At 37.9% G+C, this 24815-nt stretch overlaps 1 protein-coding gene and 1 long non-coding RNA gene across 10 annotated transcripts in view; both read left to right on the top strand.

Moving 5' to 3' along the window:
• LOC127012147 (uncharacterized) overlaps window positions 1-14963 on the top strand; it is a 36826-nt gene extending 21863 nt beyond the window's left edge. Inside the window, exons 2-3 of one of the 3 annotated variants that reach the window (XR_007765672.1) lie at window positions 4069-5920; window positions 13808-14963. This is a non-coding gene — a long non-coding RNA (uncharacterized LOC127012147). Of the gene's footprint in view, window positions 1-29; window positions 1892-4068; window positions 5921-13807 lie in introns of all 3 variants that reach the window. The other 2 variants (XR_007765670.1, XR_007765671.1) reach the window with 2 other exon arrangements.
• LOC108033085 (vacuolar protein sorting-associated protein 41 homolog) overlaps window positions 1-24815 on the top strand; it is a 94189-nt gene that overhangs the window by 38789 nt on the left and 30585 nt on the right. The gene's annotated exons all lie outside the window — the stretch shown is intronic.

Below are 24815 nucleotides of genomic sequence, written 5' to 3'. Positions count from 1 at the left end.
ATGGAACCTTTCATCGAATCCGATAGGAGGTAGGATGGTTTACATAGATGTACAAATGAGATGGCAAACCGCTTGGTTAGAATCAGCCTTTCCGCTGGTTGGGATCCCATAATTTGTTGCATTAGCCTGGGTTTGTAATGGCAACAATGAAAACATTTTATGGCCACGTTGGAGGTGGTGCGACGAGAGTTTGCGATCCATATTTGAAGTCTTAGTAATCCAATTAGCGATTTGCGGCGTGCATGCATATTGACTTTGCAAAGATGTTCAAGGTAAACAAATGATCACTAGGAAGAAGCAATCGGAATCTCGCATAGACAAGGATTGGGGCGTTTGCTAGACGTCCGCCAACTCGAATAATTTGTAAAGATCGATTGCCAATATCAGCTTCAGCTACGAACGAAATCAATTTTCTAAGATTTGGACTAAGACGATTTCCCTTTTGTATGTCAATTAAATCCGTTGCGAAACTTTGGCTATGAATTGTGGAGAGGATGATAAATGTCTTCCGAATTTCATTGGCATCAAGTTCGTTTGGCTGTGGGGCACAAGGCACTTTGCTGGAAGGAACGCCGTTGAAAGTCTGACCGAAAAGTAACCTCGCACTCTATACTAAACAAGAAATTTACGAACCTTGGAATTTCAATTTGGCTTAAAATGTGTACATCCGGCTCGATTTGCCGCCATCTTTCTTGCAGCGCATCAGGCAGCGGCTCCACTCAAGACTCTTTCTCCAAAGTTCTTGTACAACAATTTGTACCTGATAATGTTTGGACTTAGGAGTCCAAGTATGTCGTACAATCTTGCAATGACAGAAATAACTTGCCTCTTGGAGGAAGCTTCGGATTTTGGCAGATCAAAGCGGAAACAAAATATATTCGTTTGCGGTTTCCATGACATTCCCAAGGCCTTTGTCACTTCTTTACCATCCAAATCACTCTTACCACTAAAGTTTCATTTTGACAACTTCAAACCTGCTCGCTGAAAAATGTTCTCGGTCTGAAGCATTTTCACTTGCAAGTCCTCTAAGCTGTCGGCTTCTGTGAGAAAGTCATCCACATACATATCATTCTGTAAAGTATGAGATCCTATTGGGAATTCGTTTTCGTATCTCTTGGCGATGAAGTTAAGACTTTAAATCGCTAAAAATGGGGCACTTGCCAGGCCATAAGTTACTGTGTTTAATCGAAATAACTGTAGCTGGAATGAGCTGGAAATTACGGTCTTTAGAATCGATCTGAATTGCCGATACATTTTAGTTATGTCGGCTGATGAAAACAAACTTTTGTAGTCTGAATGCCAGCAGAGTTAGAATCAGATTTTGTTGGATGCCATTCAGAGACAAATTTACATTTTCTTTTGTTCAGGTAGGCGTCTTAATCGCCGTTTAAGCTGAAGGAAACGCCGTCTGGAAGTTTCCAATGAACTTCCGAGACTAGTTGGGGATTGCGCAAATGGCAAGCGGACTTGAATTCGACCAAAGTCAAGAATAACAGCGTGCTTAAAGAAATGTTGAATGCACTCTTCTTCTTCAAGCGTAAACCTATTTTTTTACCTAGTCTCCTCAAATGATTCGATTTTTCAAAACCGTGCTAGGGCATCGTTAAGATCCTGGGTCTTAAAAATATCAATCTTGTGAGGCTTCAGGGATCGACCATTGCGATGTATCTATACACTGCTCTGGCTGCTGCTTTAGATTTGGTGATTGAAAATTGCAGCGTCCACTCATCAGCTGATAAACGAACTGAATTATTGCTTCTAAAGAAAACTTTACATGCTCTCGAAAGTTCTCAATTCCCGATATCTCAAAATTCTATCGCTTAAATGGTATCTGAAGGGTCTTCGCTAGAGTTTATGTCATAAAATTGACTTCCTCTACCTCCATCTCTAGGTTGGTCCACTAGTATTCCCATTTTTTCGCGAAATTCCTGAATGTGTTTCTTCCTGTTCAATACTTGCATCTTCTTTTCTTCATCGCGTACTTGCCACATTTAGACCTCTAGCTTATATGAAATATGTAAAAAGTATTCAAAGAAGCGTATATAAGAATTTAGTGGAGATAAGCCAAATTCGTAAAATCTTGGGCGAACTTCTTTACTAAAACATTTTTGTATATTGCTCAGTTCTGTTGTCAAAATATTCTGCTTCGTCTTTAGACACTTTCGCGGTCTCTTTCTTAAATTGAAATCTTATTGGTCGACAGTAACGAGTCGATGATGGCTGGGGGTTTTTTCAAATTATTGTATTATCTATTTGAGTAACCAGTTGGGGAGGTACGTAGGATGTTACAAATAAGCTTCTGTCGTCCAAATCACCGTTTCAAAGCTTTTGCTTATACTCGCTATGCCCTGTAATTCCATCGAAGTTCCATGTCCAATTAAACTATATTTTCAAGCATAGTTTCAATGATGTTATTTTGAAGCTCTATTTTACTAGATGCCGTATTGTCTAGTAAGCTTTATAGTTCGACTTTCGCTCGAGATTCGTCTATATAAATACCATAAGGGTATCTTATTTTTTTTAAACTTATGTAGTACTCTTTGATAACTCGAAAAAAATTCAAAGGATATTTTGCTATTTAAAAAGTTTCTTATTAGCAAATATTGGAGCTTCGTCATGGAGGTCTCCATTAAAAGCAAAATAACTTCCATGGGATCTGCCGGCAGGAAATTTTGATTTCGATCATCATTGCGTAGAGAAGAAACAGCGGATTCCTCTATTTTAATGAGCTGACCTACACGTCATCGCTTTGTTCTCTCTGAAGCCTCCTCAAAATCAAGTTTAGGACGGCCCCGATGAGCCCTTTTCTCTATTTGATTTGATTTGCAATAGGGGCGTTTTATGGAAATTGATTATTTTTTACTAAGCCATCCAGATTGATATTTAGTAACTGCAGATTTTTTCCGTTTTCCAAAAGTTATAATTGTTTTGCAGAGGCTCTCAATTTTATTGGATACTTCGCTCAACTCTAGAATAATGTAGCCGTTGTTTTCAATATCCGCTTGCACATCGGAAATCAATTTCTTCATTTTTTCGGCGTTGGTTCCATTACACAAACACATTTTTGCGATACCCCTATCAAAATCCAAAATCAAAGTTTAAATAATAATTTACAAATTGACATTTTTGCAAAAACACAAAGCACTAAAGACGAAGACAAAGCAACAGCGCAAAAGCGGAACAGCACAATAAGCAAAGACTCACCTTTAACTGCTTTAGTAATCTAAGTAGTAAACACACATCTGCAAGTTTCTGCAGCTAATTTTAAAATATTTAGCAACCTAAAATAAGACGATCATAAAAACATACATACCAAGCTCTGGGTTTTCTTGGAACATAACTAACAGGTTAACTAAACATAAACTATACTTTCAAAAAATACACAAAAAAGGGTTATTCGATAAAATTAGTTTTTCGAAAAAACATTTTCAGGAAAGTTTATTATTAATATCTTAATTTTAAGTAAATACCTTCAATTTTATTATTCATGTTAAATTATTCAAATCGGAGCACTGCAGCGTACGTCTAATCACTTTAAAGGGCGAATTGAAAGAGAGAAATAAAGCAAAAATAAAGCATAAACCAAAGCGCAGCTGCGTTGCCAAAATGAACACGTGTTCACGATAGCAAATCTATTTTTAGAAAGTACCGTTACATTTTCAGTAAAATCCGGTATGCCATAGAGAAGTTTAGACAATTTCGATACATTTTGATATAAAAAATCTGTCATCACATTTTTTGATTTTTGGCCTCTGACGGAACCACTATGCACGGGTCGGCCTTCTTGATGCGAAAAATGCTGAATAAACTGGTGACATGCTCAATAAGAATTAATACTTTCTTATCGTATCGCTCTTGTAACTGATTTAGAGCCTCTGGCATCTGAAACTTGAAAGGCTGACACAACGCTTAACGCTGGACCAAAAGCTCTCTGGAAGTCCTCTGCGTCCAACGAAATGTTTTAAACATATGTCAGAAACAAGTTCAACGTGAACTGCTTTGGTCGCAAAGCAGATAAATACGGCCATATAAGTATTATATGGAACCTTTCATCGAATCCGATAGGAGGTAGGATGGTTTACATAGATGTACAAATGAGATGGCAAACCGCTTGGTTAGAATCAGCCTTTCCGCTGGTTGGGATCCCATAATTTGTTGCATTAGCCTGGGTTTGTAATGGCAACAATGAAAACATTTTATGGCCACGTTGGAGGTGGTGCGACGAGAGTTTGCGATCCATATTTGAAGTCTTAGTAATCCAATTAGCGATTTGCGGCGTGCATGCATATTGACTTTGCAAAGATGTTCAAGGTAAACAAATGATCACTAGGAAGAAGCAATCGGAATCTCGCATAGACAAGGATTGGGGCGTTTGCTAGACGTCCGCCAACTCGAATAATTTGTAAAGATCGATTGCCAATATCAGCTTCAGCTACGAACGAAATCAATTTTCTAAGATTTGGACTAAGACGATTTCCCTTTTGTATGTCAATTAAATCCGTTGCGAAACTTTGGCTATGAATTGTGGAGAGGATGATAAATGTCTTCCGAATTTCATTGGCATCAAGTTCGTTTGGCTGTGGGGCACAAGGCACTTTGCTGGAAGGAACGCCGTTGAAAGTCTGACCGAAAAGTAACCTCGCACTCTATACTAAACAAGAAATTTACGAACCTTGGAATTTCAATTTGGCCTAAAATGTGTACATCCGGCTCGATTTGCCGCCATCTTTCTTGCAGCGCATCAGGCAGCGGCTCCACTCAAGACTCTTTCTCCAAAGTTCTTTTACAACAATTTGTACCTGATAATGTTTGGACTTAGGAGTCCAAGTATGTCGTACAATCTTGCAATGACAGAAATAACTTGCCTCTTGGAGGAAGCTTCGGATTTTGGCAGATCAAAGCGGAAACAAAATATATTCGTTTGCGGTTTCCATGACATTCCCAAGGCCTTTGTCACTTCTTTACCATCCAAATCACTCTTACCACTAAAGTTTCATTTTGACAACTTCAAACCTGCTCGCTGAAAAATGTTCTCGGTCTGAAGCATTTTCACTTGCAAGTCCTCTAAGCTGTGAGAAAGTCATCCACATACATATCATTCTGTAAAGTATGAGATCCTATTGGGAATTCGTTTTCGTATCTCTTGGCGATGAAGTTAAGACTTTAAATCGCTAAAAATGGGGCACTTGCCAGGCCATAAGTTACTGTGTTTAATCGAAATAACTGTAGCTGGAATGAGCTGGAAATTACGGTCTTTAGAATCGATCTGAATTGCCGATACATTTTAGTTATGTCGGCTGATGAAAACAAACTTTTGTAGTCTGAATGCCAGCAGAGTTAGAATCAGATTTTGTTGGATGCCATTCAGAGACAAATTTACATTTTCTTTTGTTCAGGTAGGCGTCTTAATCGCCGTTTAAGCTGAAGGAAACGCCGTCTGGAAGTTTCCAATGAACTTCCGAGACTAGTTGGGGATTGCGCAAATGGCAAGCGGACTTGAATTCGACCAAAGTCAAGAATAACAGCGTGCTTAAAGAAATGTTGAATGCACTCTTCTTCTTCAAGCGTAAACCTATTTTTTTACCTAGTCTCCTCAAATGATTCGATTTTTCAAAACCGTGCTAGGGCATCGTTAAGATCCTGGGTCTTAAAAATATCAATCTTGTGAGGCTTCAGGGATCGACCATTGCGATGTATCTATACACTGCTCTGGCTGCTGCTTTAGATTTGGTGATTGAAAATTGCAGCGTCCACTCATCAGCTGATAAACGAACTGAATTATTGCTTCTAAAGAAAACTTTACATGCTCTCGAAAGTTCTCAATTCCCGATATCTCAAAATTCTATCGCTTAAATGGTATCTGAAGGGTCTTCGCTAGAGTTTATGTCATAAAATTGACTTCCTCTACCTCCATCTCTAGGTTGGTCCACTAGTATTCCCATTTTTTCGCGAAATTCCTGAATGTATTTCTTCCTGTTCAATACTTGCATCTTCTTTTCTTCATCGCGTACTTGCCACATTTAGACCTCTAGCTTATATGAAATATGTAAAAAGTATTCAAAGAAGCGTATATAAGAATTTAGTGGAGATAAGCCAAATTCGTAAAATCTTGGGCGAACTTCTTTACTAAAACATTTTTGTATATTGCTCAGTTCTGTTGTCAAAATATTCTGCTTCGTCTTTAGACACTTTCGCGGTCTCTTTCTTAAATTGAAATCTTATTGGTCGACAGTAACGAGTCGATGATGGCTGGGGGTTTTTTCAAATTATTGTATTATCTATTTGAGTAACCAGTTGGGGAGGTACGTAGGATGTTACAAATAAGCTTCTGTCGTCCAAATCACCGTTTCAAAGCTTTTGCTTATACTCGCTATGCCCTGTAATTCCATCGAAGTTCCATGTCCAATTAAACTATATTTTCAAGCATAGTTTCAATGATGTTATTTTGAAGCTCTATTTTACTAGATGCCGTATTGTCTAGTAAGCTTTATAGTTCGACTTTCGCTCGAGATTCGTCTATATAAATACCATAAGGGTATCTTATTTTTTTAAGACTTATGTAGTACTCTTTGGTAACTGGGAAAAAATTCAAAGGATATTTTGCTATTTAAAAAGTTTCTTATTAGCAAATATTGGAGCTTCGTCATGGAGGTCTCCATTAAAAGCAAAATAACTTCCATGGGATCTGCCGGCAGGAAATTTTGATTTCGATCATCATTGCGTAGAGAAGAAACAGCGGATTCCTCTATTTTAATGAGCTGACCTACACGTCATCGCTTTGTTCTCTCTGAAGCCTCCTCAAAATCAAGTTTAGGACGGCCCCGATGAGCCCTTTTCTCTATTTGATTTGATTTGCAATAGGGGCGTTTTATGGAAATTGATTATTTTTTACTAAGCCATCCAGATTGATATTTAGTAACTGCAGATTTTTTCCGTTTTCCAAAAGTTATAATTGTTTTGCAGAGGCTCTCAATTTTATTGGATACTTCGCTCAACTCTAGAATAATGTAGCCGTTGTTTTCAATATCCGCTTGCACATCGGAAATCAATTTCTTCATTTTTTCGGCGTTGGTTCCATTACACAAACACATTTTTGCGATACACCTATCAAAATCCAAAATCAAAGTTTAAATAATAATTTACAAATTGACATTTTTGCAAAAACACAAAGCACTAAAGACGAAGACAAAGCAACAGCGCAAAAGCGGAACAGCACAATAAGCAAAGACTCACCTTTAACTGCTTTAGTAATCTAAGTAGTAAACACACATCTGCAAGTTTCTGCAGCTAATTTTAAAATATTTAGCAACCTAAAATAAGACGATCATAAAAACATACATACCAAGCTCTGGGTTTTCTTGGAACATAACTAACAGGTTAACTAAACATAAACTATACTTTCAAAAAATACACAAAAAAGGGTTATTCGATAAAATTAGTTTTTCGAAAAAACATTTTCAGGAAAGTTTATTATTAATATCTTAATTTTAAGTAAATACCTTCAATTTCATTATTCATGTTAAATTATTCAAATCGGAGCACTGCAGCGTACGTCTAATCACTTTAAAGGGCGAATTGAAAGAGAGAAATAAAGCAAAAATAAAGCATAAACCAAAGCGCAGCTGCGTTGCCAAAATGAACACGTGTTCACGATAGCAAATCTATTTTTAGAAAGTACCGTTACATTTTCAGTAAAATCCGGTATGCCATAGAGAAGTTTAGACAATTTCGATACATTTTGATATAAAAAATCTGTCATCACATTTTTTGATTTTTGGCCTCTGACGGAACCACTATGCACGGGTCGGCCTTCTTGATGCGAAAAATGCTGAATAAACTGGTGACATGCTCAATAAGAATTAATACTTTCTTATCGTATCGCTCTTGTAACTGATTTAGAGCCTCTGGCATCTGAAACTTGAAAGGCTGACACAACGCTTAACGCTGGACCAAAAGCTCTCTGGAAGTCCTCTGCGTCCAACGAAATGTTTTAAACATATGTCAGATACAAGTTCAACGTGAACTGCTTTGGTCGCAAAGCAGATAAATACGGCCATATAAGTATTATATGGAACCTTTCATCGAATCCGATAGGAGGTAGGATGGTTTACATAGATGTACAAATGAGATGGCAAACCGCTTGGTTAGAATCAGCCTTTCCGCTGGTTGGGATCCCATAATTTGTTGCATTAGCCTGGGTTTGTAATGGCAACAATGAAAACATTTTATGGCCACGTTGGAGGTGGTGCGACGAGAGTTTGCGATCCATATTTGAAGTCTTAGTAATCCAATTAGCGATTTGCGGCGTGCATGCATATTGACTTTGCAAAGATGTTCAAGGTAAACAAATGATCACTAGGAAGAAGCAATCGGAATCTCGCATAGACAAGGATTGGGGCGTTTGCTAGACGTCCGCCAACTCGAATAATTTGTAAAGATCGATTGCCAATATCAGCTTCAGCTACGAACGAAATCAATTTTCTAAGATTTGGACTAAGACGATTTCCCTTTTGTATGTCAATTAAATCCGCTGCGAAACTTTGGCTATGAATTGTGGAGAGGATGATAAATGTCTTCCGAATTTCATTGGCATCAAGTTCGTTTGGCTGTGGGGCACAAGGCACTTTGCTGGAAGGAACGCCGTTGAAAGTCTGACCGAAAAGTAACCTCGCACTCTATACTAAACAAGAAATTTACGAACCTTGGAATTTCAATTTGGCTTAAAATGTGTACATCCGGCTCGATTTGCCGCCATCTTTCTTGCAGCGCATCAGGCAGCGGCTCCACTCAAGACTCTTTCTCCAAAGTTCTTGTACAACAATTTGTACCTGATAATGTTTGGACTTAGGAGTCCAAGTATGTCGTACAATCTTGCAATGACAGAAATAACTTGCCTCTTGGAGGAAGCTTCGGATTTTGGCAGATCAAAGCGGAAACAAAATATATTCGTTTGCGGTTTCCATGACATTCCCAAGGCCTTTGTCACTTCTTTACCATCCAAATCACTCTTACCACTAAAGTTTCATTTTGACAACTTCAAACCTGCTCGCTGAAAAATGTTCTCGGTCTGAAGCATTTTCACTTGCAAGTCCTCTAAGCTGTCGGCTTCTGTGAGAAAGTCATCCACATACATATCATTCTGTAAAGTATGAGATCCTATTGGGAATTCGTTTTCGTATCTCTTGGCGATGAAGTTAAGACTTTAAATCGCTAAAAATGGGGCACTTGCCAGGCCATAAGTTACTGTGTTTAATCGAAATAACTGTAGCTGGAATGAGCTGGAAATTACGGTCTTTAGAATCGATCTGAATTGCCGATACATTTTAGTTATGTCGGCTGATGAAAACAAACTTTTGTAGTCTGAATGCCAGCAGAGTTAGAATCAGATTTTGTTGGATGCCATTCAGAGACAAATTTACATTTTCTTTTGTTCAGGTAGGCGTCTTAATCGCCGTTTAAGCTGAAGGAAACGCCGTCTGGAAGTTTCCAATGAACTTCCGAGACTAGTTGGGGATTGCGCAAATGGCAAGCGGACTTGAATTCGACCAAAGTCAAGAATAACAGCGTGCTTAAAGAAATGTTGAATGCACTCTTCTTCTTCAAGCGTAAACCTATTTTTTTACCTAGTCTCCTCAAATGATTCGATTTTTCAAAACCGTGCTAGGGCATCGTTAAGATCCTGGGTCTTAAAAATATCAATCTTGTGAGGCTTCAGGGATCGACCATTGCGATGTATCTATACACTGCTCTGGCTGCTGCTTTAGATTTGGTGATTGAAAATTGCAGCGTCCACTCATCAGCTGATAAACGAACTGAATTATTGCTTCTAAAGAAAACTTTACATGCTCTCGAAGGTTCTCCATTCCCGATATCTCAAAATTCTATCGCTTAAATGGTATCTGAAGGGTCTTCGCTAGAGTTTATGTCATAAAATTGACTTTCTCTACCTCCATCTCTTTGTTTGTCCACTAGTATTCCCATTTTTTCGCGAAATTCCTGAATCTGTTTCTTCCTGTTCAATACTTGCATCTTCTTTTCTTCATCGCGTACTTGCCACATTTTGACCTTTACCTTATATGAAATATGTGAAAAGTATTCAAAGAAGCGTATATAAGAATGTAGTGGAGATAAGCCAAATTCGTAAAATCTTGGGCGAACTTCTTTACTCAAACATTTTTGTATATTGTTCAGTTCTGTTGTCAAAATATTCTGCTTCGTCTTTCGACACTTTCGCGGTCTCTTTCTTAAATTAAAATCTTATTGGTCGACAGTAACGAGTCGATGATGACCGGTGGTTTTTTCAAATTATTGTATTATCTATTTGAGTAACCAGTTGGAGAGGTACGTAGGATGTTACAAATAAGCTTCTGTCCTCCAAATCACCGTTTGAAAACTTTTGCTTATACTCGCTATGCCCTGTACTTCCATCGAAGTTCCATGTCCAATTAAACTATATTTTCAAGCATAGTTTCAATGATGTTATTTTGAAGCTCTATTTTACTAGATGCCGTAATGTCTAGTAAGCTTTGTAAGCTTTCGACTTTCGCACGAAAATTTAAGACTTATGTTGTACTCTTTGGTAACTGGGAAAAAATTCAAAGAATATTTTGCTATTTAAAAAGTTTCTTATTAGCAAATATTGGAGCTTCGTCATGGAGGTCTCCATTAAAAGCAAAATAACTTCCATGGGATCTGCCGGGAGGAAATTTTGATTTCGATCATCATTGCGTAGAGAAGAAACAGCGGATTCATCTATTTTAATGAGCTGACCTACACGTCGTCGCTTTGTTCTCTCTAAAGCCTCCTCAAAATCAAGTTTAGGACGGCCCCGATAAGCACTTTTCTCTATTTGATTTGATTTGCAATAGGGGCGTTTTATGGAAATTGATTATTTTTTACTAAGCCATCCAGATTGATATTTAATAACTGCAGATTTTTTCCGTTTTCCAAAAGTTACAATTGTTTTGCAGAGGTTCTCAATTTTATTGGATACTTCGCTCAACTCTAGAATAATGTAGCCGTTGTTTTCAATATCCGCTTGCACATCGGAAATCAATTTCTTCATTTTTTCGGCGTTGGTTCCATTACACAAACACATTTTTGCGATACACCTATCAAAATCCAAAATCAAAGTTTAAATAATAATTTACAAATTGATATTTTTGCAAAAACACAACGCACTAAAGACGAAGACAAAGCAACAGCGCAAAAGCGCAACAGCACAATAAGCAAAGACTCACCTTTATCTGCTTTAGTAATCTAAGTAGTAAACACACATCTGCAAGTTTCTGCAGCTAATTTTAAAATATTTAGCAACCTAAAATAAGACGATCATAAAAACATACATACCAAGCTCTGGGTTTTCTTGGAACATAACTAACAGGTTAACTAAACATAAACTATACTTTCAAAAAATACACAAAAAAGGGTTATTCGATAAAATTAGTTTTTCGAAAAAACATTTTCAGGAAAGTTTATTATTAATATCTTAATTTTAAGTAAATACCTTCAATTTCATTATTCATGTTAAATTATTCAAATCGGAGCACTGCAGCGTACGTCTAATCACTTTAAAGGGCGAATTGAAAGAGATTGAAAGCATAAACCAAAGCGCAGCTGCGTTGCCAAAATGAACACGTGTTCACGATAGCAAATCTATTTTTAGAAAGTACCGTTACATTTTCAGTAAAATCCGGTATGCCATAGAGAAGTTTAGACAATTTCGATACATTTTGATATAAAAAATCTGTCATCACATTTTTTGATTTTTGGCCTCTGACGGAACCACTATGCACGGGTCGGCCTTCTTGATGCGAAAAATGCTGAATAAACTGGTGACATGCTCAATAAGAATTAATACTTTCTTATCGTATCGCTCTTGTAACTGATTTAGAGCCTCTGGCATCTGAAACTTGAAAGGCTGACACAACGCTTAACGCTGGACCAAAAGCTCTCTGGAAGTCCTCTGCGTCCAACGAAATGTTTTAAACATATGTCAGATACAAGTTCAACGTGAACTGCTTTGGTCGCAAAGCAGATAAATACGGCCAAATTCCCTTTTGTATGTCAATTAAATCCGTTGCGAAACTTAGGCTTCAAATTGTGGAGAGGATGATAAATGCCTTCCGAATTTCATTGGCATCAAGTTCGTTTGGCTGTGAGGCACAAGGCACTTTGCTGGAAGGAACGCCGTTGAAAACTCGAAACATGAGAGCTCAATCCGGACAATTCGAGTATATGAAGAGATTCTGCTGGTGAGCCTTTCAATTATAGTTCTCTCGATGCTGGCATCGTCACATTTAAAAGTTACCACTTTTCGCAATTCTAAAGCGTTGTCCGCTGAGTTGGCAATTGGTTTTTCTTTGGCCAAGTGCATTCGTTGAACCTGTCGCCATTTGATGTTCGCGGACTTTATTTGAATAGTTGACACCCGATTGGCTACGAAACACTTAAGCTGGGTTGTGGGCATTGTAATCCAGTGTAAGGCAATTGTCAAGTCTGACCGAAAAGTAATCTCGCACTCTTTACTAAACAAGGAATTTACGAACCTTGGAATTTAAATTTGGCTTAAAATGTGTACATCCGGCTCGATTTGCCGCCATCTTTCTTGCAGCGCATCAGGCAGCGGCTCCACTCAAGACTCTTTTTCCAAAGTTCTTGTACAAGAATTTGTACCTGATAATGTTTGGACTTAGGAGTCCAAGTATGTCGTAAAATCTTGCAATGACAGAAATAACTTGCCTCTTGGAGGAAGCTTCGGATTTCGGCAGATCAAAGCGGAAACAAAATATATTCGTTTGCGGTTTCCATGACATTCCCAAGGCCTTTGTCACTTCTTTACCATCCAAATCACTCTTACCACTAAAGTTTCATTTTGACAACTACAAACCTACTCGCTGAAAAATGTTCTCGGTCTGAAGCATTTTCACTTGCAAGTCCTCTAAGCTGTCGGCTTCTGTGAGAAAGTCATCCACATACATATCATTCTGTAAAGTATGAGATCCTATTGGGAATTCGTTTTCGTATCTCTTGGCGATGAAGTTAAGACTTTAAATCGCTAAAAATGGGGCACTTGCCAGGCCATAAGTTACTGGGTTTAATCGAAATAACTGTAGCTGGAATGAGCTGGAAATTACGGTCTTTAGAATCGATCTGAATTGCCGATACATTTTAGTTATGTCGGCTGATGAAAACAAACTTTTGTAGTCTGAATGCCAGCAGAGTTAGAATCAGATTTTGTTGGATGCCATTCAGAGACAAATTTACATTTTCTTTTGTTCAGGTAGGCGTCTTAATCGCCGTTTAAGCTGAAGGAAACGCCGTCTGGAAGTTTCCAATGAACTTCCGAGACTAGTTGGGGATTGCGCAAATGGCAAGCGGACTTGAATTCGACCAAAGTCAAGAATAACAGCGTGCTTAAAGAAATGTTGAATGCACTCTTCTTCTTCAAGCGTAAACCTATTTTTTTACCTAGTCTCCTCAAATGATTCGATTTTTCAAAACCGTGCTAGGGCATCGTTAAGATCCTGGGTCTTAAAAATATCAATCTTGTGAGGCTTCAGGGATCGACCATTGCGATGTATCTATACACTGCTCTGGCTGCTGCTTTAGATTTGGTGATTGAAAATTGCAGCGTCCACTCATCAGCTGATAAACGAGACCGAATTATTGCTTCTAAAGAAAACTTTACATGCTCTCGAAGGTTCTCAATTACCGATATCTCAAAATTCTATCGTTAAAATGGTATCTGAAGGGTCTTCGCTAGAGTTTATGTCATAAAATTGACTTCCTCTACCTCCATCTCTAGGTTTGTCCACTAGTATTCCCATTTTTTCGCGAAATTCCTGAATGTGTTTCTTCCTGTTCAATACTTGCATCTTCTTTTCTTCATCGCGTATTTGCCACATTTTGACCTTTACCTTATATGAAATATGTAAAAAGTATTCAAAGAAGCGTATATAAGAATGTAGTGGAGATAAGCCAAATTCGTAAAATCTTGGGCGAACTTCTTTACTCAAACATTTTTGTATATTGTTCAGTTCTGTTGTCAAAATATTCTGCTTCGTCTTTCGACACTTTCGCGGTCTCTTTCTTAAATTGAAATCTTATTGGTCGACAGTAACGAGTCGATGATGGCCGGGGGTTTTTTCAAATTATTGTATTATCTATTTGAGTAAGTTGGAGAGGTACGTAGGATGTTACAAGTAAGCTTCTGTCGTCCAAATCACCGTTTGAAAACTTTTGCTTATACTCGCTATGCCCTGTACTTCCATCGAAGTTCCATAACCAATTAAACTATATTTTCAAACATAGTTTCAATGATGTTATTTTGAAGCTCTATTTTACTAGATGCCGTATTGTCTAGTAAGCTTTATAGTTCGACTTTCGCTCGAGATTCGTCTATATAAATACCATAAGGGTATCTTATTTTTTTAAGACTTATGTAGTACTCTTTGGTAACTGGGAAAAAATTCAAAGGATATTTTGCTATTTAAAAAATTTCTTATTAGCAAATATTGGAGCTTCGTCATGGAGGTCTCCATTAAAAGCAAAATAACTTCCATGGGATCTGCCGGGAGGAAATTTTGATTTCGATCATCATTGCGTAGAGAAGGAACAGCGGATTCCTCTATTTTAATGAGCTGACCTACACGTCGTCGCTTTGTTCTCTCTAAAGCCTCCTCAAAATCAAGTTTAAGTTTTTGATTTGATTTGCAATAGGGGCGTTTTATGGAAATTGATTCTTTTTTACTAAGCCATCCAGATTGATATTTAGTAACTGCAGATTTTTTCCGTTTTCCAAAAGTTACAATTGTTTTGCAGAGGTTCTCAATTTTATTGGATACTTCGCTCAACTCTGGAATAATGTAGACATTGTTTTCAATATCCGCTTGCACATCGGAAATCAATTTCTTCATTTTTTCGGCGTTGGTTCCATTACACAAACACATTTTTGCGATACACCTATCAAAATCAAAGTTTAAATAAGCAACCTAAGCAACCTAAAATAAGACGATCATAAAAACATACATACCAAGTTCTGGGTTTTCTTGGAACATAACTAAAAGGTTAAAAAACATAAAATATACTTTCAAAAAATACACAAAAAAGGGTTATTCGATAAAATTAGTTTTACGAAAAAACATTTTCAGGAAAGTTAATTATTAATATCTCAATTTTAAGTAAATACCTTCAATTTCATAATTCATGTTAAATTATTCAAATCGGAGCACTGCAGCGTACGTCTAATCACTTTAAAGGGCGAATTGAAAGAGAGAAATAACTTCCAAAGCGCAGCTGCGTTGCCAAAATGAATACGTGTTCACGATTGCAAATCTATTTTTAGAAAGTACCGTTAGATTTCCAGTAAAATCCGGTATGCCATAGAGAAGTTTAGACTCTTAAGAATTTCGATACATTTTGTTATAAAAAATCTGTCATCACATTTTTTGATTTTTGGCCTCTGACGGAACCACTATGCACGGGTCGCCCTTCTTGATGCGAGAAATGCTGTATAAACTGGTGACATGCTCAATAAAAATTAATACTTTCTTATCGTAACGCTCTTGTAACTGATTTAGAGCCTCTGGCATCTGAAACTTGAAAGGCTGACACAACGCTTAACGCTGGACCAAAAGCTCTCTGGAAGTCCTCTGCGTCCAACGAAATGTTTTAAACATATGTCAGATACAAGTTCAACGTGAACTGCTTTGGTCGCAAAGCAGATAAATACGGCCAAATTCCCTTTTGTATGTCAATTAAATCCGTTGCGAAACTTAGGCTTTGAATTGTGGAGAGGATGATAAATGCCTTCCGAATTTCATTGGCATCAAGTTCGTTTGGCTGTGAGGCACAAGGCACTTTGCTGGAAGGAACGCCGTTGAAAACTCGAAACATTAGAGCTCAATCCGGACAATTCGAGTATATGAAGAGATTCTCTTGGTGAGCCGAGCCTTTCAATTATAGTTCTCTCGATGCTGGCATCGTCACATTTAAAAGTTACCACTTTTCGCAATTCTAAAGCGTTGTCCGCTGAGTTGGCAATTGGTTTTTCTTTGGCCAAGTGCATTCGTTGAACCTGTCGCCATTTGATGTTCGCGGACTTTATTTGAATAGTTGACACCCGATTGGCTACGAAACACTTAAGCTGGGTTGTGGGCATTGTAATCCAGTGTAAGGCAATTGTCAAGTCTGACCGAAAAGTAATCTCGCACTCTATACTAAACAAGGAATTTACGAACCTTGGAATTTCAATTTGGCTTAAAATGTGTAAATCCGGCTCGATTTACCGTCATTTTTCTTGCAGCGCATCAGGCAGCGGCTCCACTCAAGACTCTTTCTCCAAAGTTCTTGTACAAGAATTTGTACCTGATAATGTTTGAACTTAGGAGTCCAAGTATGTCGTACAATCTTGCAATGACAGAAATAACTTGCCTCTTGGAGGAAGCTTCGGATTTCGGCAGATCAAAGCGGAAACAAAATATATTCGTTTGCTGTTTCCATGACATTCCCAAGGCCTTGTCACTTCTTTACCATCCAAATCACTCTTACCACTAAAGTTTCATTTTGACAACTTCAAAACTGCTCGCTGAAAAATGTTCTCGGTCTGAAGCATTTTCACTTGCAAGTCCTCTAAGCGGTCGGCTCCTGTGAGAAAGTCATCCACATACATATCATTCTGTAAAGTATGAGCTCCTATTGGGAATTCGTTTTCGTATCTCTTGGCGACGAAGTTAAGACTTTTAATCGCTAAAAATGGGGCACTTACCAGGCCAAAAGTTACTGTGTTTAATCGAAATAACTGCAGCTGGAATGAGCTGGAAATTACGGTCTTTAGAATCGATCTGAATTGCCGATTCATTTTAGTTATGTCGGCTGATGAAAACAAACTTTTGTAGTCTGAATGCCAGCAGAGTTAGAATCAGATTTTGTTGGATTGTGGGTCCAAGCATTAGGATGCCATTCAGAGACAAATTTGATGTAGTTTTTGCGGAGGCATCGAAAACAACTCGCAGTTTAGTTGTTGAGCTTTGTGATCGCAACACTGCATGATGATGACATAATGAGGTTGGTTAATATAAAAGTCCATGTGGCCAAGATCCATGTATTCTTGCATAAAATTGGTGTACATTTTCTTTTGTTCAGGTAGGCGTCTTAATCGCCGTTCAAGCTGAAGGAAACGCCGAGGAAGTTTCCAATGAACTTCCGAGACTAGTTGGGGATTGCGCAAATGGCAAGCGGACTTGAATTCGACCAAAGTCAAGAATAACAGCGTGCTTAAAGAAATGTTGAATGCACTCTTCTTCTTCAAGCGTAAACCTAGTCTCCTCAAATGATTCGATTTTTCAAAACCGTGCAAGGGCATCTTTAAGATCCTGGATCTTAAAAATATCATCTTGTGAGGCTTCAGGGATCGACCATTGCGATGTATCTATACACTGCTCTGGCTGCTCCTATAGATTTGGTGATTGAAAATTGCAGCGTCCACTCATCAGCTGATAAACGAGACCGAATTATTGCTTCTAAAGAAAACTTTACATGCTCTCGAAGGTTCTCAATTACCGATATCTCAAAATTCTATCGTTAAAATGGTATCTGAAGGGTCTTCGCTAGAGTTTATGTCATAAAATTGACTTCCTCTACCTCCATCTCTAGGTTGGTCCACTAGTATTCCCATTTTTTCGCGAAATTCCTGAATGTGTTTCTTCCTGTTCAATACTTGCATCTTCTTTTCTTCATCGCGGATTTGCCACATTTTGACCTTTACCTTATATGAAATATGTAAAAAGTATTCAAAGAAGCGTATATAAGAATGTAGTGGAGATAAGCCAAATTCGTAAAATCTTGGGCGAACTTCTTTACTCAAACATTTTTGTATATTGTTCAGTTCTGTTGTCAAAATATTCTGCTTCGTCTTTCGACACTTTCGCGGTCTCTTTCTTAAATTGAAATCTTATTGGTCGACAGTAACGAGTCGATGATGGCCGGGGGTTTTTTCAAATTATTGTATTATCTATTTGAGTAAGTTGGAGAGGTACGTAGGATGTTACAAGTAAGCTTCTGTCGTCCAAATCACCGTTTGAAAACTTTTGCTTATACTCGCTATGCCCTGTACTTCCATCGAAGTTCCATAACCAATTAAATTATATTTTCAAGCATAGTTTCAATGATGTTATTTTGAAGCTCTATTTTACTAGATGCCGTATTGTCTAGTAAGCTTTATAGTTCGACTTTCGCTCGAGATTCGTCTATATAAATACCATAAGGGTATCTTATTTTTTTAAGACTTATGTAGTACTATTTGGTAACTGGGAAAAAATTCAAAGGATATTTTGCTTTTTAAAAAGTTTCTTATTAGCAAATATTGGAGCTTCGTCATGGAGGTCTCCATTAAAAGCAAAATAACTTCCATGGGATCTGCCGGCAGGAAATTTTGATTTCGATCATCATTGCGTAGAAAAGAAACAGCGGATTCCTCTATTTTAATGAGCTGACCTACACGTCATCGCTTTTTTCTCTCTGAAGCCGCCTCAAAATCAAGTTTAGGACGGCCCCGATAAGCACTTTTCTCTATTTGATTTGATTTGCAATAGGGTCGTTTTATGGAAATTGAATGTTTTTACTAAGCCATCCAGATTGATATTTAGTAACTGCAGATTTTTTCCGTTTTCCTAAAGTTACAATTGTTTTGCAGAGGTTCTCAATTTTATTGGATACTTCGCTCAACTCTGGAATAATGTAGACGTTGTTTTCAATATCCGCTTGCACATCGGAAACAACAAAACAAAAACACATTTTTGCGATACACCTATCAAAATCCAAAATCAAAGTTTAAATAATAATTTACAAATTGATATTTTTGCAAAAACACAAAGCACTAAAGACGAAGACAAAGCAACAGCGCAAAAGCGCAACAGCACAATAAGCAAAGACTCACCTTTAACTGCTTTAGTAATCTAAGTAGTAAACACACATCTGCAAGTTTCTGCAGCTAATTTTAAAATATAAGCAACCTAAGCAACCTAAAATAAGACGATCATAAAAACATACATACCAAGTTCTGGGTTTTCTTGGAACATAACTAAAAGGTTAAAAAACATAAAATATACTTTCAAAAAATACACAAAAAAGGGTTATTCGATAAAATTAGTTTTACGAAAAAACATTTTCAGGAAAGTTAATTATTAATATCTCAATTTTAAGTAAATACCTTCAATTTCAAATCGGAGCACTGCAGCGTACGTCTAATCACTTTAAAGGGCGAATTGAAAGAGAGAAATAACTTCCAAGGCGCAGCTGCGTTGCCAAAATGAACACGTGTTCACGATTGCAAATCTATTTTTAGAAAGTACCGTTAGATTTCCAGTAAAATCCGGTATGCCATAGAGAAGTTTAGACTCTTAAGAGAGAATTTCGATACATTTTGTTATAAAAAATCTGTCATCACATTTTTTGATTTTTGGCCTCTGACGGAACCACTATGCACGGGTCGCCCTTCTTGATGCGAAAAATGCTGTATAAACTGGTGACATGCTCAATAAAAATTAATACTTTCTTATCGTAACGCTCTTGTAACTGATTTAGAGCCTCTGGCATCTGAAACTTGAAAGGCTGACACAACGCTTAACGCTGGACCAAAAGCTCTCTGGAAGTCCTCTGCGTCCAACGAAATGTTTTAAACATATGTCAGATACAAGTTCAACGTGAACTGCTTTGGTCGCAAAGCAGATAAATACGGCCAAATTCCCTTTTGTATGTCAGTTAAATCCGTTGCGAAACTTAGGCTTTGAATTGTGGAGAGGATGATAAATGCCTTCCGAATTTCATTGGCATCAAGTTCGTTTGGCTGTGAGGCACAAGGCACTTTGCTGGAAGGAACGCCGTTGAAAATTCGAAACATGAGAGCTCAATCCGGACAATTCGAGTATATGAAGAGATTCTGCTGGTGAGCCTTTCAATTATAGTTCTCTCGATGCTGGCATCGTCATATTTAAAAGTTACCACTTTTCGTAATTCTAAAGCGTTGTCCGCTGAGTTGGCAATTGGTTTTTCTTTGGCCAAGTGCATTCGTTGAACCTGTCGCCATTTGATGTTCGCGGACTTTATTTGAATAGTTGACACCCGATTGGCTACGAAACACTTAAGCTGGGTTGTGGGCATTGTAATCCAGTGTAAGGCAATTGTCAAGTCTGTCCGAAAAGTAACCTCGCACTCTATACTAAACAAGGAATTTACGAACCTTGGAATTTCAATTTGGCTTAAAATGTGTAAATCCGGCTCGATTTGCCGCCATCTTTCTTGCAGCGTATCAGGCAGCGGCTCCACTCAAGACTCTTTCTCCAAAGTTCTTGTACAACAATTTGTACCTGATAATGTTTGGACTTAGGAGTCCAAGTATGTCGTACAATCTTGCAATGACAGAAATAACTTGCCTCTTGGAGGAAGCTTCGGATTTCGGCAGATCAAAGCGGAAACAAAATATATTCGTTTGCGGTTTCCATGACATTCCCAAGGCCTTTGTCACTTCTTTACCATCCAAATCACTCTTACCACTAAAGTTTCATTTTGACAACTTCAAAACTGCTCGCTGAAAAATGTTCTCGGTCTGAAGCATTTTCACTTGCAAGTCCTCTAAGCGGTCGGCTCCTGTGAGAAAGTCAACCACATACATATCATTCTGTAAAGTATGAGATTCTATTGGGAATTCGTTTTCGTATCTCTTGGCGATGTAGTTAAGACTTTTAATCGCTAAAAATGGGGCACTTACCAGGCCATAAGTTACTGTGTTTAATCGAAATAACTGTAGCTGGAATGAGCTGGAAATTACGATCTTTAGAATCGATCTGAATTGCCGATACATTTTAGTTATGTCGGCTGACGAAAACAAACTTTTGTAGTCTGAATGCCAGCAGAGTTAGAATCAGATTTAGTTGGATTGTGGGTCCAAGCATTAGGATGCCATTCAGAGACAAATTTGATGTAGTTTTTGCGGAGGCATCGAAAACAACTCGCAGTTTAGTTGTTGAGCTTTGTGATCGCAACACTGCATGATGATGACATAATGAGGTTGGTTAATATAAAAGTCAATGTGGCCAAGATCCATGTATTCTTGCATAAAATTGGTGTACATTTTCTTTTGTTCAGGTAGGCGTCTTAATCGCCGTTCAAGCTGAAGGAAACGCCGTCTGGAAGTTTCCAATGAACTTCCGAGACTAGTTGGGGATTGCGCAAATGGCAAGCGGACTTGAATTCGACCAAAGTCAAGAATAACAGCGTGCTTAAAGAAATGTTGAATGCACTCTTCTTCTTCAAGCGTAAACCTTTTTGTTTACCTAGTCTCCTCAAATGATTCGATTTTTCAAAACCGTGCTAGGGCATCTTTAAGATCCTGGGTCTTAAAAATATCATCTTGTGAGGCTTCAGGGATCGACCATTGCGATGTATCTATACACTGCTCTGGCTGCTCCTATAGATTTGGTGATTGAAAATTGCAGCGTCCACTCATCAGCTGATAAACGAGACCGAATTATTGCTTCTAAAGAAAACTTTACATGCTCTCGAAGGTTCTGACTGATAAACGAGACCGAATTATTGCTTCTAAAGAAAACTTTACATGCTCTCGAAGGTTCTCAAGTACCGATATCTCAAAATTCTATCGTTTAAATGGTATCTGAAGGGTCTTCGCTAGAGTTTATGTCATAAAATTGACTTCCTCTACCTCCATCTCTAGGTTTGTCCACTAGTATTCCCAATGAGGTTGGTTAATATAAAAGTCAATGTGGCCAAGATCCATGTATTCTTGCATAAAATTGGTGTACATTTTCTTTTGTTCAGGTAGGCGTCTTAATCGCCGTTCAAGCTGAAGGAAACGCCGTCTGGAAGTTTCCAATGAACTTCCGAGACTAGTTGGGGATTGCGCAAATGGCAAGCGGACTTGAATTCGACCAAAGTCAAGAATAACAGCGTGCTTAAAGAAATGTTGAATGCACTCTTCTTCTTCAAGCGTAAACCTAGTCTCCTCAAATGATTCGATTTTTCAAAACCGTGCTAGGGCATCTTTAAGATCCTGGGTCTTAAAAATATCATCTTGTGAGGCTTCAGGGATCGACCATTGCGATGTATCTATACACTGCTCTGGCTGCTCCTATAGATTTGGTGATTGAAAATTGCAGCGTCCACTCATCAGCTGATAAACGAGACCGAATTATTGCTTCTAAAGAAAACTTTACATGCTCTCGAAGGTTCTCAAGTACCGATATCTCAAAATTCTATCGTTTAAATGGTATCTGAAGGGTCTTCGCTAGAGTTTATGTCATAAAATTGACTTCCTCTACCTCCATCTCTAGGTTTGTCCACTAGTATTCCCATTTTTTCGCGAAATTCCTGAATGTGTTTCTTCCTGTTCAATACTTGCATCTTCTTTTCTTCATCGCGGATTTGCCACATTTTGACCTTTACCTTATATGAAATATGTAAAAAGTATTCAAAGAAGCGTATATAAGAATGTAGTGGAGATAAGCCAAATTCGTAAAATCTTGGGCGAACTTCTTTACTCAAACATTTTTGTATATTGTTCAGTTATTTTGAAGCTCTATTTTACTAGATGCCGTATTGTCTAGTAAGCTTTATAGTTCGACTTTCGCTCGAGATTCGTCTATATAAATACCATAAGGGTATCTTATTTTTTTAAGACTTATGTAGTACTCTTTGGTAACTGGGAAAAAATTCAAAGGATATTTTGCTATTTAAAAAGTTTCTTATTAGCAAATATTGGAGCTTCGTCATGGAGGTCTCCATTAAAAGCAAAATAACTTCCATGGGATCTGCCGGCAGGAAATTTTGATTTCGATCATCATTGCGTAGAGAAGAAACAGCGGATTCCTCTATTTTAATGAGCTGACCTACACGTCATCGCTTTTTTCTCTCTGAAGCCGCCTCAAAATCAAGTTTAGGACGGCCCCGATAAGCACTTTTCTCTATTTGATTTGATTTGCAATAGGGTCGTTTTATGGAAATTGAATGTTTTTACTAAGCCATCCAGATTGATATTTAGTAACTGCAGATTTTTTCCGTTTTCCTAAAGTTACAATTGTTTTGCAGAGGTTCTCAATTTTATTGGATACTTCGCTCAACTCTGGAATAATGTAGACGTTGTTTTCAATATCCGCTTGCACATCGGAAACAACAAAACAAAAACACATTTTTGCGATACACCTATCAAAATCCAAAATCAAAGTTTAAATAATAATTTACAAATTGATATTTTTGCAAAAACACAAAGCACTAAAGACGAAGACAAAGCAACAGCGCAAAAGCGCAACAGCACAATAAGCAAAGACTCACCTTTAACTGCTTTAGTAATCTAAGTAGTAAACACACATCTGCAAGTTTCTGCAGCTAATTTTAAAATATAAGCAACCTAAGCAACCTAAAATAAGACGATCATAAAAACATACATACCAAGTTCTGGGTTTTCTTGGAACATAACTAAAAGGTTAAAAAACATAAAATATACTTTCAAAAAATACACAAAAAAGGGTTATTCGATAAAATTAGTTTTACGAAAAAACATTTTCAGGAAAGTTAATTATTAATATCTCAATTTTAAGTAAATACCTTCAATTTCAAATCGGAGCACTGCAGCGTACGTCTAATCACTTTAAAGGGCGAATTGAAAGAGAGAAATAACTTCCAAGGCGCAGCTGCGTTGCCAAAATGAACACGTGTTCACGATTGCAAATCTATTTTTAGAAAGTACCGTTAGATTTCCAGTAAAATCCGGTATGCCATAGAGAAGTTTAGACTCTTAAGAGAGAATTTCGATACATTTTGTTATAAAAAATCTGTCATCACATTTTTTGATTTTTGGCCTCTGACGGAACCACTATGCACGGGTCGCCCTTCTTGATGCGAAAAATGCTGTATAAACTGGTGACATGCTCAATAAAAATTAATACTTTCTTATCGTAACGCTCTTGTAACTGATTTAGAGCCTCTGGCATCTGAAACTTGAAAGGCTGACACAACGCTTAACGCTGGACCAAAAGCTCTCTGGAAGTCCTCTGCGTCCAACGAAATGTTTTAAACATATGTCAGATACAAGTTCAACGTGAACTGCTTTGGTCGCAAAGCAGATAAATACGGCCAAATTCCCTTTTGTATGTCAGTTAAATCCGTTGCGAAACTTAGGCTTTGAATTGTGGAGAGGATGATAAATGCCTTCCGAATTTCATTGGCATCAAGTTCGTTTGGCTGTGAGGCACAAGGCACTTTGCTGGAAGGAACGCCGTTGAAAATTCGAAACATGAGAGCTCAATCCGGACAATTCGAGTATATGAAGAGATTCTGCTGGTGAGCCTTTCAATTATAGTTCTCTCGATGCTGGCATCGTCATATTTAAAAGTTACCACTTTTCGTAATTCTAAAGCGTTGTCCGCTGAGTTGGCAATTGGTTTTTCTTTGGCCAAGTGCATTCGTTGAACCTGTCGCCATTTGATGTTCGCGGACTTTATTTGAATAGTTGACACCCGATTGGCTACGAAACACTTAAGCTGGGTTGTGGGCATTGTAATCCAGTGTAAGGCAATTGTCAAGTCTGTCCGAAAAGTAACCTCGCACTCTATACTAAACAAGGAATTTACGAACCTTGGAATTTCAATTTGGCTTAAAATGTGTAAATCCGGCTCGATTTGCCGCCATCTTTCTTGCAGCGTATCAGGCAGCGGCTCCACTCAAGACTCTTTCTCCAAAGTTCTTGTACAACAATTTGTACCTGATAATGTTTGGACTTAGGAGTCCAAGTATGTCGTACAATC

The sequence above is a fragment of the Drosophila biarmipes genome, unplaced genomic scaffold (assembly GCF_025231255.1).
Source record: "Drosophila biarmipes strain raj3 unplaced genomic scaffold, RU_DBia_V1.1 ptg000023l, whole genome shotgun sequence".
Lineage (NCBI taxonomy): Eukaryota > Metazoa > Arthropoda > Insecta > Diptera > Drosophilidae > Drosophila > Drosophila biarmipes.
This window is presented reverse-complemented; position numbering and strand designations above follow the sequence as displayed.